Source organism: Macrotis lagotis, chromosome 2, assembly GCF_037893015.1.
Source record: "Macrotis lagotis isolate mMagLag1 chromosome 2, bilby.v1.9.chrom.fasta, whole genome shotgun sequence".
Lineage (NCBI taxonomy): Eukaryota > Metazoa > Chordata > Mammalia > Peramelemorphia > Peramelidae > Macrotis > Macrotis lagotis.
In genome coordinates, this window is record NC_133659.1 from 159,505,981 (window position 1) to 159,520,627 (window position 14,647).

At 35.2% G+C, this 14,647-nt stretch overlaps 1 pseudogene; it reads left to right on the forward strand.

Moving 5' to 3' along the window:
• Nucleotides 1-2,462: 2,462 nt before the first annotated feature.
• Nucleotides 2,463-3,403, forward strand: LOC141512000 (olfactory receptor 6K3-like; annotated as a pseudogene).
• The last annotated feature ends 11,244 nt before the right edge of the window (nt 3,404-14,647 follow it).

Here is a 14,647-nt window from a genome sequence, read left to right on the forward strand (position 1 = left end):
GTAGTAAAGGTGAGTAAATTACAATGTGGATTTTTTTCCAGGATAGTTCCCTAGTTGGGGACAATAGACTATTAATACTGTGCTATAGAAAAGAAACTGCCACCATTTTGAAAGACATGGACATTGGTGGATTTGAGAAGAACCAGCTCAGATTACCTGTATAGACAAAGGGTTGAGAGAAATGGTAATGTCATAGTTCTATAAGGAAACAAAGACAATAACAGAAATGCAGAAAGCCTGAAAAACAAAAAGCACATAGAGCTGAGAATACCTTAGAGATTATTTTTCTAACCTCTTCAGAGTCTTAGGAAGAAAAAGTTGAACCTCAAAGTCACATAGCAATTTACCAAAGCAGAATTCAAACTCATATCCTTTGACCTCTAGAATCAGTGCTCTTTCCACTATACAATTTAGCCTAGAATTTAGATTTCTTAGTGTGCTGAAGCTGGATTATTCTTTTCTCTATGTAAATTATGACTGTCTGGTATAAAAATAACACAACAATAATAGCTAAAATTATATACCAGGTCCTCTGCTAAGTGATTTACAAATATTATTTTATTTGATCTTCCCCCAAATTATGGTAGGAGCTAACCTAATCCTTATTTTACAGATGAAGGAAACTGAGGCACACAGATGTTAAAGCACCTTGCCCAGCTTTGTGTCTGAGACCAGATTTGAATTTAGGTCTTCCTGACCCCAAGCCTGACCATTATATTCACTATGCCACCTACAAAATAAGTATCTTATTAAGTAAATTCCCCTCAAGACCTGATTCATGTTTTTTTTTAAATACAGGTCAGTAAATGTCACCAATAAAAAGACAATATTTCCAAGGAAAAATCATTTTGCTGATAAATTCATTTTAGGCCCTCTCTTTCCTCCCTATAAACTTTCCTTCAAATCCCAATCTATCTCTGAAGAATGGACTATTTGAATTTCATACATTCTCTTTAGTGGGAAAGCATCTCAGAGATAATCTAGTGCAACCATACCTAAATAGAAATGATCTCTACAACATCTTCAATAAATGTCCAATACACATTTGCTTCAATGAAATGAAAAAGGAAACCCCTTGCTATCTCTTTCACTTTCATATAGCTCTCATTATTAGAAAATAATGCCCTATCTCACATTACTTCTTTTAAATTTCTTCTCACTGTGGATAGTTTTGCCCTTTAGGGTGAAGCACATCAGACTTAACCTCAATTCCACATAATGGCCCTATAAATACATGAAGGAAGTTTTCCTACTCTAAGTTCTCTCTTTTCCATGCTAATATCAAGAATTCCTTCAACTCTTCCCCATATGGCATGAACTTCAGACTATTTTCCATCCTTCCTAAATAGTGCCCTTCCTAAAATAATACAGTTAATATCTGAACATATCAGAATCCAGTGGGCCTATCATTTCCTTCATTCAAAGTACCTTTTCTCTTTTAGAATTTTCTTTAGCTTTTTTTGATTTCCATTGCGCACAGTTGACTCATTTTGATTCTGCAGTTTGCTAAAATCCCCAGATTTTATCTTTTTCATCCAAACTGCTTTCTAGTCATACCTCTTCTCCCATTACATAAGATCATAGGATCAAGATCCAAAGCTGGAAGGGACTTTAGAGCTCATATTTTGTAGTTGAGTAAATTGAAACTCATTAATGGAAGCATACTTCTACGAGATTATGCAAATGTAAAAAGCAAAGGAAAAATTTTGAACTCTTACCTTTTGACTTCAAATACAACACTCATTCTACTGTACCATGACTCCAAACTTGTGATTACTTTTTTGGAACACAAATATAGGTCTTTACATTTATCCCTGGCAGATTTTACTATATGTGATTCACATTAATTTAGAATTTTTTCCCATTAAATATGTACTATTTCTATGGTCTTTATAGATCACATGAAAATTTGATTAATCTATTTTGTCACATTCTAAATATTGCCCTGAGAATTCCCATAAACCCTAGATCCCTCTTTTTTTAATTACTCAGCTCTCATGTTCACATGATGCTTACTTCCACAACCTGCTAATGGTGACAGTAACCATTGCTATCTATGCTAAGTCCAGTGACAACTTTCATAATTCACAGAACCATTATCATAAATAAGAGCATGGAAAGGTATCATCTACCTCTACTACTTCTGAATTTAACATTTACTTTTGTAAGAAATGTTTTCAGTATTTTAACTAAATTTGAAATCCCATTATTATAAGAAATTATGTAAATACTTTTAGCAGAGATGAAGATTTTAGCTTGGGCTCTCAAAAAATAAAACCCAGAGCAGCATCTGAACATTTATCTATTTATGTTACCTATCTATCTATCTATAATGTCTTTCTTTTTTTCTTTTTCCTTCCTTCTTTCTTTCTTTCTTTCTTTCTTTCTTTCTTTCTTTCTTTCTTTCTTTCTTTCTTTCTTTCTTTCTTTATCTCTATTTTAACAGGTGTGTCTTTCAGAATATGGAGAGAAAAAACCAAACAGGAATATCTGAATTTTTCTTCTCTGGATTCCCCCAGGTCCAAGATGGTGGCTTTTTGTTCTTTATCCCTTTGCTACTTATGTACATGTTTGTAGTCATTGGGAACTTCATGATTTTCATTGCTATAAGGTTGGATGTCAGACTCCATATTCCCATGTACAATTTCATTGGTGTCTTCTCATTTCTGGAGATCTGGTATACCACAGCCACCATTCCTAAGATGCTCTCCAACTTGATCAGTGACCAGAAAACCATCTCCTTCACTGGTTGCCTCCTACAGATGTACTTTTTCCATTCTCTTGGAAATTCTGAGGGCATCTTATTGACCACTATGGCCATTGATAGGTATATTGCCATCTGTAATCCACTCCGCTATCCCACCATTATGACTCCTAGGTTGTGTGGCCAGCTGATCACAGGTTCCTGTATCTTTGGCTTTCTTGTTCTGCTCCCTGAAATTATATGGATCTCCACCTTGCCCTTCTGTGGCTCCAATGAGATCCATCAACTCTTCTGTGACTTTGCACCTGTGCTGAGTTTGGTCTGCACAGACACTTCCATGATTCTAGTTGAAGATGTGGTCCATGCCATTGCCATCTTAATTGCTGTTCTAATCATTACCCTTTCCTATATCCGAATCATTGTTGTGATCCTGAGTATCCCCTCAGCTGAAGGCCGCCACAAAGCTTTCTCTACATGTGCCTCTCTCATCTCACTGTCTTCATCATGTTCTATGGTAGTGTATCACTCATGTATCTACGCTTCTCAGCCACTTTCCCACCATTCTTGGATAGGACCATTGCCCTCATGTTTGCAGTCCTTGCTCCCTTTTGTAATCCTGTTATTTACAGCTTGAGGAATAAAGACATGAAAGAAGCTATCAAGAAACTCCTTTTCACTTCACAGGCATTCAGTAAGTAAGGGAGCTAATTCTGAGTCAGAGACACCTGTTCAAAGGTAACCTAGCTAGATCCCCTTTAGTAAGCTATTCCATGAAATTATGATCAAATATTTCCTTTTTCAGTTTGAATCTTGGCTCTGTGATTTGAAGATTGATGGGATTATGAGAAGCCTTCTAAGATTTAGGAAGAAGAAAATTATTTTTCCTCTAAATTTCAGAAATGAGTCTTTTCAGTGATTTAGAAACTCCAAATACTTCATTGTTGTATCTTATGTAGCCTCCTGGGATAATAAATAATAAATTTCATAACATTGACTTCTTAAAGACGTTTCCTATAATTCTTCCATTTATTGATACAAGACCCCTGTGTTGCAAAGTGAGTATTTTCATGAGAATATAAGGCTCAAAAATGAGAAATGAGAAAGAAAACTCAAAAGGATATAAAGATTTACCCAGTAAGCTACTTTTGGTATCACATACCACAATAAGAATTCATTGTCCTTAACTCTCAGTTCAGGGACCTATCCAACTCACCTTGCTAACTCTGCTTCATACAAGTGCCACATGTTCTGGGTAAATGTTTCAGAACTATCTGTAGAATGGGAAAAACTTGCTTCTTCAATAGTTTGGTGGTGTCATTATGATGGCCTCTGAAAGGACTTGAATCACTGCCGGAAATCTACATTCTCTGATATTCATTGTATTTTGAAAGTCATTCATTTCTTTCTAGATACTATGTCTACAATCATTGTAGTTATTTAACAAGGCAGAAGTATTTGATTATGTTTTTACAATCTAAATGGACTCATCCTATACATAAATAATAATGCCAAAATCCTTAACCCTTTTTCTCCATGAATCCACAAAGTACCTCCTAGCATGATCCTGTATGTTTGGTGAATTAAATTTTTCAACAAATAAAAAGATTGTAGTTTAGGACATCTGAGCTTTAAGCTTTGAATCTTATTATCATTTCCTTATACCCATTAGAGAAAAGAGGAAGAAAGGGCTCGTTGTGTCTATGCTAAGCTAGAATATGGCCATGTTTTTTAAGTCTTCCTGGGCTAGGTCTTATTGCAAGTTAATTTACTGTCATTATCTTTCTATTAATAATCACTAACATGAACAAATTGAAATGCTTTGTCCCATTATCATTTGCTTATCACTTGTAATGTCTTTTTACTGCTGTTTATCTCAGTTTCATCATCTATAAAATAAGGATAATACTAGCATCTAACTCCATGGGTTTTTGTGAAGATCAGATGAGATCAATTAAATGAGATATTATTTTTAAAGTGCTTAACATAGTGCCTGCTGCCTAATAAGTACTATGTAAATTAGAACTCTGCTACTGGTGGAGAAAGCAGTACATCACTATAACTCTCATATATTTTCTCCAAACAACCATAAAATAGTGCCTCCAAACAAATCCTGGAACAGCAGAACCAGCAAAATGATTAAACAACTTTTTAGCCCATGAAACTTAGAAGATTGGCAAGAAGGCTCTGTCTCACTCAGCAAATGGGGAATGCTGTCCATGCTAGAAAGTACCAAAGCTAGCCAGCAGTTAACCTCACCTCAGCAAATCAGTGAAAGATTCTGAACCCCTATGCAGTAGAGCATGTGAATGCTAATACCAGAAGCCCCAAGTGCAACAGCATTATCAAAGGAAGGGACAGACCCCAGTTCCAAGAACCACCACTACTACAGTGTAGTCCCAGGCAAACAGCAAACCTCTACCACTCACACCTCCATGTGCTTCAGGATAACCTGAGGGAAATGGAGAAATATTCTCAGCACAAATATCTTAAACATATATAAGACACAAACACTGGGAACTCAGTACAGCATTGCTTCTAGCAGTGACAACCATCTCCACTGCTTTCTTTCCATATAGCAGCAGACATGAGGGTCTCCCATGAACACCAGTGCAGCATAGAGTAAAGAGTTAAGACTTGAAATCCCTGGTACAAGAAGCCTAAGAAAAAGCCCCAAGATCAGAGTTCAAATTTAAAAGAAAGAAAAGAGGACAAAAAAAGTTGGGCAAAAAAGAACAAAAAAAAATTGACCATAGAAAGTTATTATGATGATAGGAAAGATCAAGACACAAACTCAGAAGAGTATAACAATGTCAAAATACATCTGGCAAAGCCCCAAACAAAAATGGAAGGTAGTTTCAAGTCCAGAAAGAATTCCTATAAGAGTTCAAAAAGAATGAGAGTTAAAAAAAAAGTTAAAAAAACATAAGAGGTGGGAGAAAACTGGGGACAAAAATGTGATGCATGATTAAAACAACTGCTTAAAAAGTACAATTAGTCATAAATAGAAAAGAAATTTCAAAAGCTAACTGAAGAAAACAACGCCTTAAAAGTTAGAATTGGCAAGTACAAGCTAATGACTATGAAACATCAAGATTCAATCAAACAAATGGAAAAGAATGAAAAATTAGAAATACAAAATACTTCATTGGAAAAAAAAAATTGACCTGGAAAATAAAACCAAGAGAGCCAAAGTCAGAATCATTGAGCTACCTAAAAGGTCATAATCAAAAGTAAAGACTGGACAGATTCTTTCAAAAAATTATCAGGAAAAAAATTTCCGTGATATTTTGGAAGCAGAGGGCAAAATAAGCTTTGAAAGAATCCAGCAACCATCATAAGAAAGACATCCAAAAATAATTACTCCCATGAATATTATAATCAAATTACAGACCTATCAAATTAAAATCACTATTAAAATTATTGCAAGTTATCAGAAAAAAATCAGTTCAAATATTGGGGAGTCACAATCAGTCTTACACTGTACTTAGCAATAGCAACATCAAAGGACTGGAGGTCATGGAATATGATATTCAGAAAGGCAAAGGAGGTAAGTAGGTACCTAACTGGTGCAATTTAGCATACTTCAAGGGGAAAAAATGATCATTAAATGGAATAGAAAGATTTCAAGATTTCATATGAAGACCAGAATTAAACAAAAATATTGATCTCTAAGATCAATTGATCTCAAGAACCAAGGGAAGATTAAAGAGGTAAAAGGGAAAAAAAAACACAAGGGATTTATTAGAACTGAACTGTTTACATCAGTATATGGGAAGACAATACTTGTAATTCTTTAAAATTTTTTTTATTTATTTAAGGCATTGCTGTTAAGTGACTTACTCAAGGTCACACAATCAGGCAATTGTGTGTCCAAGGCTGGATTTGAACTGAGGTCTTCCTGACTCCAGGGCTGGTGCTCTATCCTCTACATCATGTATCTGTCTCAATACTTGTATTTCTTAATAATTGTACCACTAATAGTGCAGCCAAAAGGCATATACATAGCAAAAGATACAAGTATAAGGTGAATTTGAAGGAATTAAATAAAAAAAATAAAGAATGAGAAAAAAGAATACAACTGGATGGAGAATGAAGCAATAAATAGAATGGAATAAGCTATTTCATATGAACAGATGAAAAAAGTCTATTAGAATGGAGGGGAAAATGGACTGGGCAACAGGCATCACTTTAACTTTGCTCTTATCATAATTGGTTCAATCAGTTTAATATAGAAATCTATCATATCTGAAAGTAAAGTAGGAAGGGAGGAGATTAAATAAAAAGGAAAAGGAGGGGCAGATTGACAGAAGAGAGGGTAAGGGAGACACTAGACTGAAACACAACCCTGTTGAAGAGGAAAAAAGATAAAAAAGAGAGGACAAAAGAAGGTAAAATAGGATGGAGGGAAATACACAGTGAGTAATCATAACTGTGAATGTGAATGGGATAAACTCTTATAAAATGAAAGTGGTTAGTATAGAGTATCAAAATCAGAATCTTACAATATATTGTTCACAAGAAAGAGACTTGAAGCAAAGAGACACACACACAGAATAAAAGTAAGGGACTGGAAGAAATAAAGCAGGTACAGCAATCTTGATAACAGACCAAGCCAAAGAAAAATAAAACTAATTATGAGATAAGGAAGGATGAAACTACGTCTTGCTAAAATATATCATGATTAATGAAGTAAAATCAAAACTAAACATTTGTGCCAAATGACATGGCATCTAAATTCTATAATGAGAAGTTAAGTGAGTTGAAAATACATGATCAAATAAGAGACAGAAGGCATTAAAATATAAAATAGATAATCTTAATTATATTGAATTAAAATGTTTTTGCAGAAACAAAACCAAAGTAACCAAGGTCAGAAGGAAAGTAGAAAGCTGGAAAGTAATCTTTTCAATCAAGGTTTCTAATAAAGAATTTGTATCTCAAATATATAGAAAATGGAGTCAAATTAATATGAATACAACCCATTCCCCAAATGATAAATGATCAAAAGATATGAACAGGCAATTTTTCAGATGAAAAATCAAAAGTATTTATAGGAATATGACAAAGAGTTCTAAATAATTTTGATTAGAAAAATGCAATTAAAATAACTCTGAGGTATCACATTATTTCTATTAGTTTGGCTAAGATGACAAAAAAGAGAAACAATGTTGTCGAGAAAGAACATCATTCATAGGAAAATTGGGAGGCTAATGCAATATTGCTGATACCTTCATTCTGGAGAGCAATTAGGAACTATTCTCAAAGGGCAACCAAATTGTGCATGCTCTTTGATCTAGCAATATCATTACTAGGTCTGTTTCTTAAAGAGAGCATAAAAAATGGAAAAAAAGAATCTACATGTGAAAAATATTTATAGCAGTCCTTTTCATGGTACTAAAATATTGGAAATTGAGGGGATGCCCATTAATTGGGGAATGGTAGAACAAGCAATATTATATGAATGTGATGGAATACTGTTGTGCAATAAGAAATAATTAACAGACAGATTAATAAAACTGAAAAGACTTGTACTAACTGATGCATGGTGAAGAAAAAGCAGATATAGAAAAATAATGCACACAATATCAGCAACACTGAATGATGATCTATGAATGACTATGAATGAGTCAGCTCTTCTCAGAAACACAAGTTGTTAAGAAGCATCTTAAAAGCAAGTATAAAGCTGAAAAGCAACAAGCAAGGTAAGTACAAAGGACTTATGAAGGAAAGTGCTTTTCATATTCAGATAAAGAACTGATGTACTTTGAATGCAGATTGAAAAAACTTTTTCATTTACTTTATTCTGTCATGCTTTTTCTTCTTTTCATCTGTTTCTTCTTTCACAACTATGACTGATATGGAAATATGATTTACATAATAGCACCTGCATAACCTATGTCAAATTGTCTACCACTATAGGAAGAGGGGAGGAGGAAAGAAGAAAAAATTGGGACTCAAAATTTTGTAAAAAGGAATGCTTAAATTTGTCTTGACTTGGAATTGGGGAAAAATCAGATAAAAAAGTTAACTATTGTTGTTAAGTGAATGATGTCCCTTAAAATCTTTTGAAGGAAATAACCTCACACACACTTTATTTTATTCTTTTCTAGTGCACTTAACATTTAATAATACACATTATGGTTATCATCCACATCCAGAATGTAGGTTCTATAAAAATATGACCCTAATGCAATCTACATTTTTTATCTCCTACTAGGTTTAGCACAGTGCTCTTCACCTAGTAACTCTCCCTCCAAGCTATCCATGTGAATTTAACCAAATAATTGTCAAGAATAGATCTAGTGGTTTCTTTTTATATTTTAATCAAGATTATTTGAATTACACAGAAACAAGCTAGTCTAATTAAAATCAAAACAAAATTGGCAGATACAGAACTGCAGGTACACTTACTAAATATATTCTTTTGAAAGAGAAAAGAAATAAAGGAGGAAAAAAGGGAAGGAAAGTAGAAACAAAATTGATTTGAGTTTGGGGCAGACTTGGAAGAGAAATAGGGAACAAAAGACTTTTGTGGTCCTTTATTTTTGTTCTGCTTTGTTAGTGGCTAATGGCATTGTTTCCATTCTATGCAAAGATTTTATTAAACAAATACAATCAATGAAGCACACAAAATAATTGATAAAGCCTTATACAAAACCTGTATGTAAAAGTGGGGATTTCTACTCCCACTTAAAATAGGATATTCAGACATCTTGAATGAATCAGTTGCTGAGTCTAAAGTAAACTAGGCATAAATAGAATTTTTATCAATTTGAAAGTAACATAAGGGCTTTGAGTCATTGGGGGAAAGGAGATAATACTGTACAAAAAATATCCTGTGATGCAATTAGACCAGTGGGGCAAGGATTCAGGAATACCTTAGTCCAAATCTTGCTGCAGACTCTAGTTTTATGACCCTGGGTAGGACTAAATCTCTATCTGCTATAGTTTCCTCTACTGAAAAACGATAATAATAAAAGCACCTATCTCCCAGGTTTGTTCATTGGATAACATGAAACAATACTTTCAGACTGCTTAGCATAATTCCAAGTCTAAAGCAGAGTTTACATAAATATTTTTCATCATTACCATCATCAAAATCATCACTAACATTATGGATGAGAGATAGAGTTAGATTTTGACTCAATAAAGGATTATGGGATCATATAATCTGAATTATCAGAGTTATCTAAATGTAAGATCGGCCATTTTTTGAGATTGTGTATTTTGACCAGTTTTGGCCAGTCAGATTTGGTCAAGAATTTAATGTGGTTGGTGATGGGAATGCAAAAGAGGATTGAAAGGCTGTAGAGAGTATTACCCACAAAGTCATTGAGAGGAGTCAGTGAACTGAGTTGTCACACCCAGGGAGATAGCCATGAGAGGAAATTCAGGTGCAGATGAACACATTTACAGAGGAAGCATGTAAATACTACAAATCTAGGAACTCAGCCATGACAAGAAACATCAAAGTGACTATCAAAAACCAACTAAATAGAGGTCACTTCAGGAGTAAGGCTTTCAGTGAATGACAGATTTTTATCTTGCTTAGCAAGATATCTCTTACAATTCTCTTTCATAGTAGATATGCTTGTGTTGGAACAGGTTCCTTCTTAAAGGTATACTGCTGTAAATTGATGAAAAAATACATATTCTTCATTTAAGAAGTTCAAACCAGTATTGGATGATGTGGTCCGGTTTCATGGCTGCTCTCTATATTGTAATGATAGACTGATCTCACTCAGAAAGAAGGGAAAATGAATGCTTCCCCATAATTCAGCTTAGAATTGTTCTTGTTTGTCCTCTGTTCCTTTTTAAAATTTTTTTATTTATTTACACATTACTAGAATAGTCTTGTTGTAAGAGTAATCACCCCCCCCAATCTAAAACCTCTGAGAAATAAAGTGAAAGAAAGAAAGAAAAAAAATGTGCTTTAGTCTGTATTCTGAAACCATCAACTCTGTTTCTGGGGTGGATCTTATTCTTTATCATATGTCCACTAGAGAAGTTACTTCCATATTTTTCCAGTTACTGTTGCTGACTGTGATTCCCTCCATCCATTCCTCCCCACTATCATTTATTATATTTTCTCTCTTCTTTCACTCTGTCCCTCTTCAAAAATGTGCTTTGGGGAAGCCAAGTGGCTCAATGGATAGAGCACCAGCCCTGGGGCCAAGAGGCCCAAGCCTACATCCCACCCCAGAGACCCAGCAACCACCCAGCCCCTTGGTCCCAGACAGGCCATCCAATCACACCACCTTATAAAAAGTAAAAAAAGAAAATGTGTTATATCTGATCATCCTCTCCCATGATGTACCCTCTCCTCTATCACCTACATCCTCTCTCCCTTCCCCCATCCCCTTTCTCTCCTTTTTCTTCTACATTTCTACACCCTATTGAATATATATGCTGTTTCCTCTGTCAGCCATTTCCCATAAGAATGAAGGCTCCCTCATTCCTTCTCACTTTTTTTACTTCCATGCCATTGGAAAAGCTATTTCTTGACTCTTTTACATGAATTATCTTAGCCTATCTACCTTGTATCTCTTTCAGGAAGAGATTGGTGGATTCTCTCAATTTCTATTCTGCCCTCTATTTCGAGGATATTAGGACAATTTTCCTGTAGAAATTCTTTAAAAATGAAGTAAAGGCTCTTTTCCTGATCATGACTTTCAGGTAGCCCAATTATTTTTAGATTGTCTCTTCTGGATCTGTTTCCCAGATCAGTTGCTTTTTCAGTGAGATAGTCATCATTTTCTTCTACTTTTTTATTTTTTTGTTGTTGAATTATTTTCTTGATTTCTCGCAAAGTCATCAGCTTCCTTTAGCTCCATTCTACATTTGAAGGATTTGTTTTCCTCAGGGAGCTTTCTTATCTCCTTTTCCATTTAGCCAATTCTTCTTTTTAAGGCATTCTCCTCATTAACTTTTTGGATTATTTTATCCATTGGACCCAAACTGGTTTTTAACATGTTGTTTTATTCAAGTTTTTTTGGATCCCCTTGACTAAGCTGCTAACTTGGTTTTCCTGCATCTCTCTCATTTCTCTTCCCAATTTTTCCTCTATCTCCCTTACTTGATTGTCAAGATCTGTTTTGAGCTCTGTCATAATCTAGGCCCAACTTCTACATTTCTTGGAGACTTTAGATGCAGAAACTTGGACTTTGTCATCTTCTGAGTGTGTATTTTCATCCTCTATGGGACCAAAAATAACTGTCTATGATCAGGTTTTCTTTTATCTGTTTACTCATTTCCCCAGCCTGTGCCCTGATTTTGGGGTGCTTCCTGAGCTATTTTTTAGGTTTTTGCTAGGCAATGGGGTTAAGTGGCTTGCCCAAGGCCACACAGCTAGGTAATTATTAAATGTCTGAGACTGGATTTGAACCCAGGTATTCCTGACTCTAGGGCCGGTGCTTTATCCATTGTACCACCTAGCCACCCCGCTTCCTGAGCTTTTGAGTGTTATTGGAACACCTCTGCAAGGACCTCAGTATGTGAGGCTCTGACTGCTCTCCTGGTCTGTTAATGACCACAGGCTCACCCCTCTGCCCTGGGACTATGAGGACCATTCCTGTGACCAAGATCTGAATATGGACAAAGCCCCAGAGTCCTGTTCCAGGGACAGAGGACAGACATCAACAGTGTCCTCCTACCACCTTAACTTCCATGGGATGAGCACTGTGGAAGTTGTTGGGTGGCTCCTGCTGGGTGATTCTGTGGGCCTACTTACTTTTCCTGGTGACTGGGCTGGGCTGAGGGCTTGACTTTACACTTGCTCTAGCAGAGGTTTCCCGATTGATGTTCCAAGTTGTGCTCAGTGCCCCCCTGGATTGGCAAGTCAGGAAACTGCTTCTACTGCTGGGAGCTGGGGTTTCCAGGGATCCAGGCACCCGTGGGCTGTTCCCAGAAGACTGGAGATTCTTTGCTGCAACATGATGCCACCCCCTACAACATTGTGGAACAGAGCCTTTCCACAATTTTCCAGGTCACCTTGGGCTGGAGAATTGCCTCACTGGATCTTTCTGTGGGTTCTATCTCTCGAAAATTTAGTTAGAGTCATAATTTTAAGGTTTTTGAAATATTTTGAAGAGAGCTCTTAGGGAAGGCTGTTCTCCTGCCTCCATCTTGGCTCTGCCCCCTTGTCCTTTGATCTTAAAGAGGCCCAATGACATTAAGATGATGATGTCTTGACTTGTAAGTGAATTGGATTTAAGACTTGTGCAAATTAATAGCTTCACTGTCTCCTCCAAGGTCCGCTGAGTCCAGGGCAAGACATAGGTCAGGATGACTATAGATGACCAAGTGCAGTGGGAGATCTTAATCTTTTTAAGCTAAAGTCTTTAATAGTCTTAGTTTGTCTGAGGCACCACCACATTCAATGATTTAAGATTAAGGGAGATGTTGCTATTAACTCAAAAGTATTCTAAATGTAAAATAAGAAGCTTTTAAGTTCTTTTACTTGTTTATAAACTTCTATCACCTTTTCCTATGCTTTATGCTTTCTAAACTTATTCTTCACTCTTACCATGAATTCAATCCCATCACATTCTAGTACTTTACAAAGCTTCTGTCCTTGTTCTGGCTATACTCTCCTCCCTTTCCAGTGTCAAAAATGATGCAAACATCTTTAGTCATGACAAATATGTGAATTTGTTTTGACTGAATAAACTTATTTATGGCAATAGAAACTTTTTATTTAGAACAGAGAAAGTTGGAGAATGAAGCAGTCATGATATTGTTAAAAATGTTAAAAAGAAATCATTAAAATCCCCAAATTTACTAAGAAAAATAAAAAATAAAGAGCAAAAGAAGAGCACAGAATGAAGTTATGAAGAGGGCCACAGTAGAGGCATATCGATCATATTGTATTAAAGTTATTTTATATTTATTGCTACATATATTCACAATTTAAAATTCAATTTTCTTTCTCCTATATATGGAAATATTCATTTTTGTTATATTTGTCATATAATAGTTCTAAAAATATTTGAAAGCAGATAAACATGAGATAGCATTATCAAAAAAATTAACTCTTGTAGTTAATTCAAAAAATAAAAGGTGAAAGAATGATGTTGAACAAATAGGTAATGAATGAAAGTGAAAGAATTAGAAGCAATTTGTTCAGTAAAATAGGTCACTGAACTGAGCAGAGTTATCTGAATCATTCCAGGCCTTTACAAATATGTGAACTAGTCATGTTCCTTAATACTACTTCTTTTTCTCATTTTAATCTCTGCTGTCAGATATATTATTCTGGTGACCTACTCCAGCAGTGTCCACTCCTTTAATTGTGCCTTCTTGAAATATAGAACACCTGTTCCATAATTAACAACCTTCCTTCCCTTCATTCTAGATTTCTTTCTCTTCTACTTCTTTTGTATTCTGGCACTTAAAGAGATCTAATTTCTCTCTGAAGACACTACATACCTTATTCTTTCCATTATTAGTTGTATTTTTCTTCACATCTGCTGACACTGTCCTGGAGAAGGAGTCAGAATATTCCTTTCTCCCCATTAACCTTTATTTCAATTCCTGCTTTGAGGTTCACACTATACAACCCCCCCCCATAATATAGGATCTTGTGACTGCTATTAACCAAAACCAGGACATTTTCCTTCCTTTATCAGTGAATTTAGTAACTGAGTTATTCATATTTTCCACAGTAATTATTGCTTGACATATGGTGATGCTGCCTCAAACATTCTAACTTCCTTGTTCATCAATTGAGGAATCCCTACACCCTCTTGCTCCAAAGGAGTCAAGAAGTTCACACACTTGCTTTTTATCACAAGTCTTCTAATTGGATGAAAGGGAACCATTTTAAGTTCCTTTATCTAGACATAAATTATTATTTAATTATTTAATATTAGTAACCTCTATTAATAATTAATTGTTTTAATTAATTATTTTGTCATAAATTACAATTTAATTATCTATTATCCT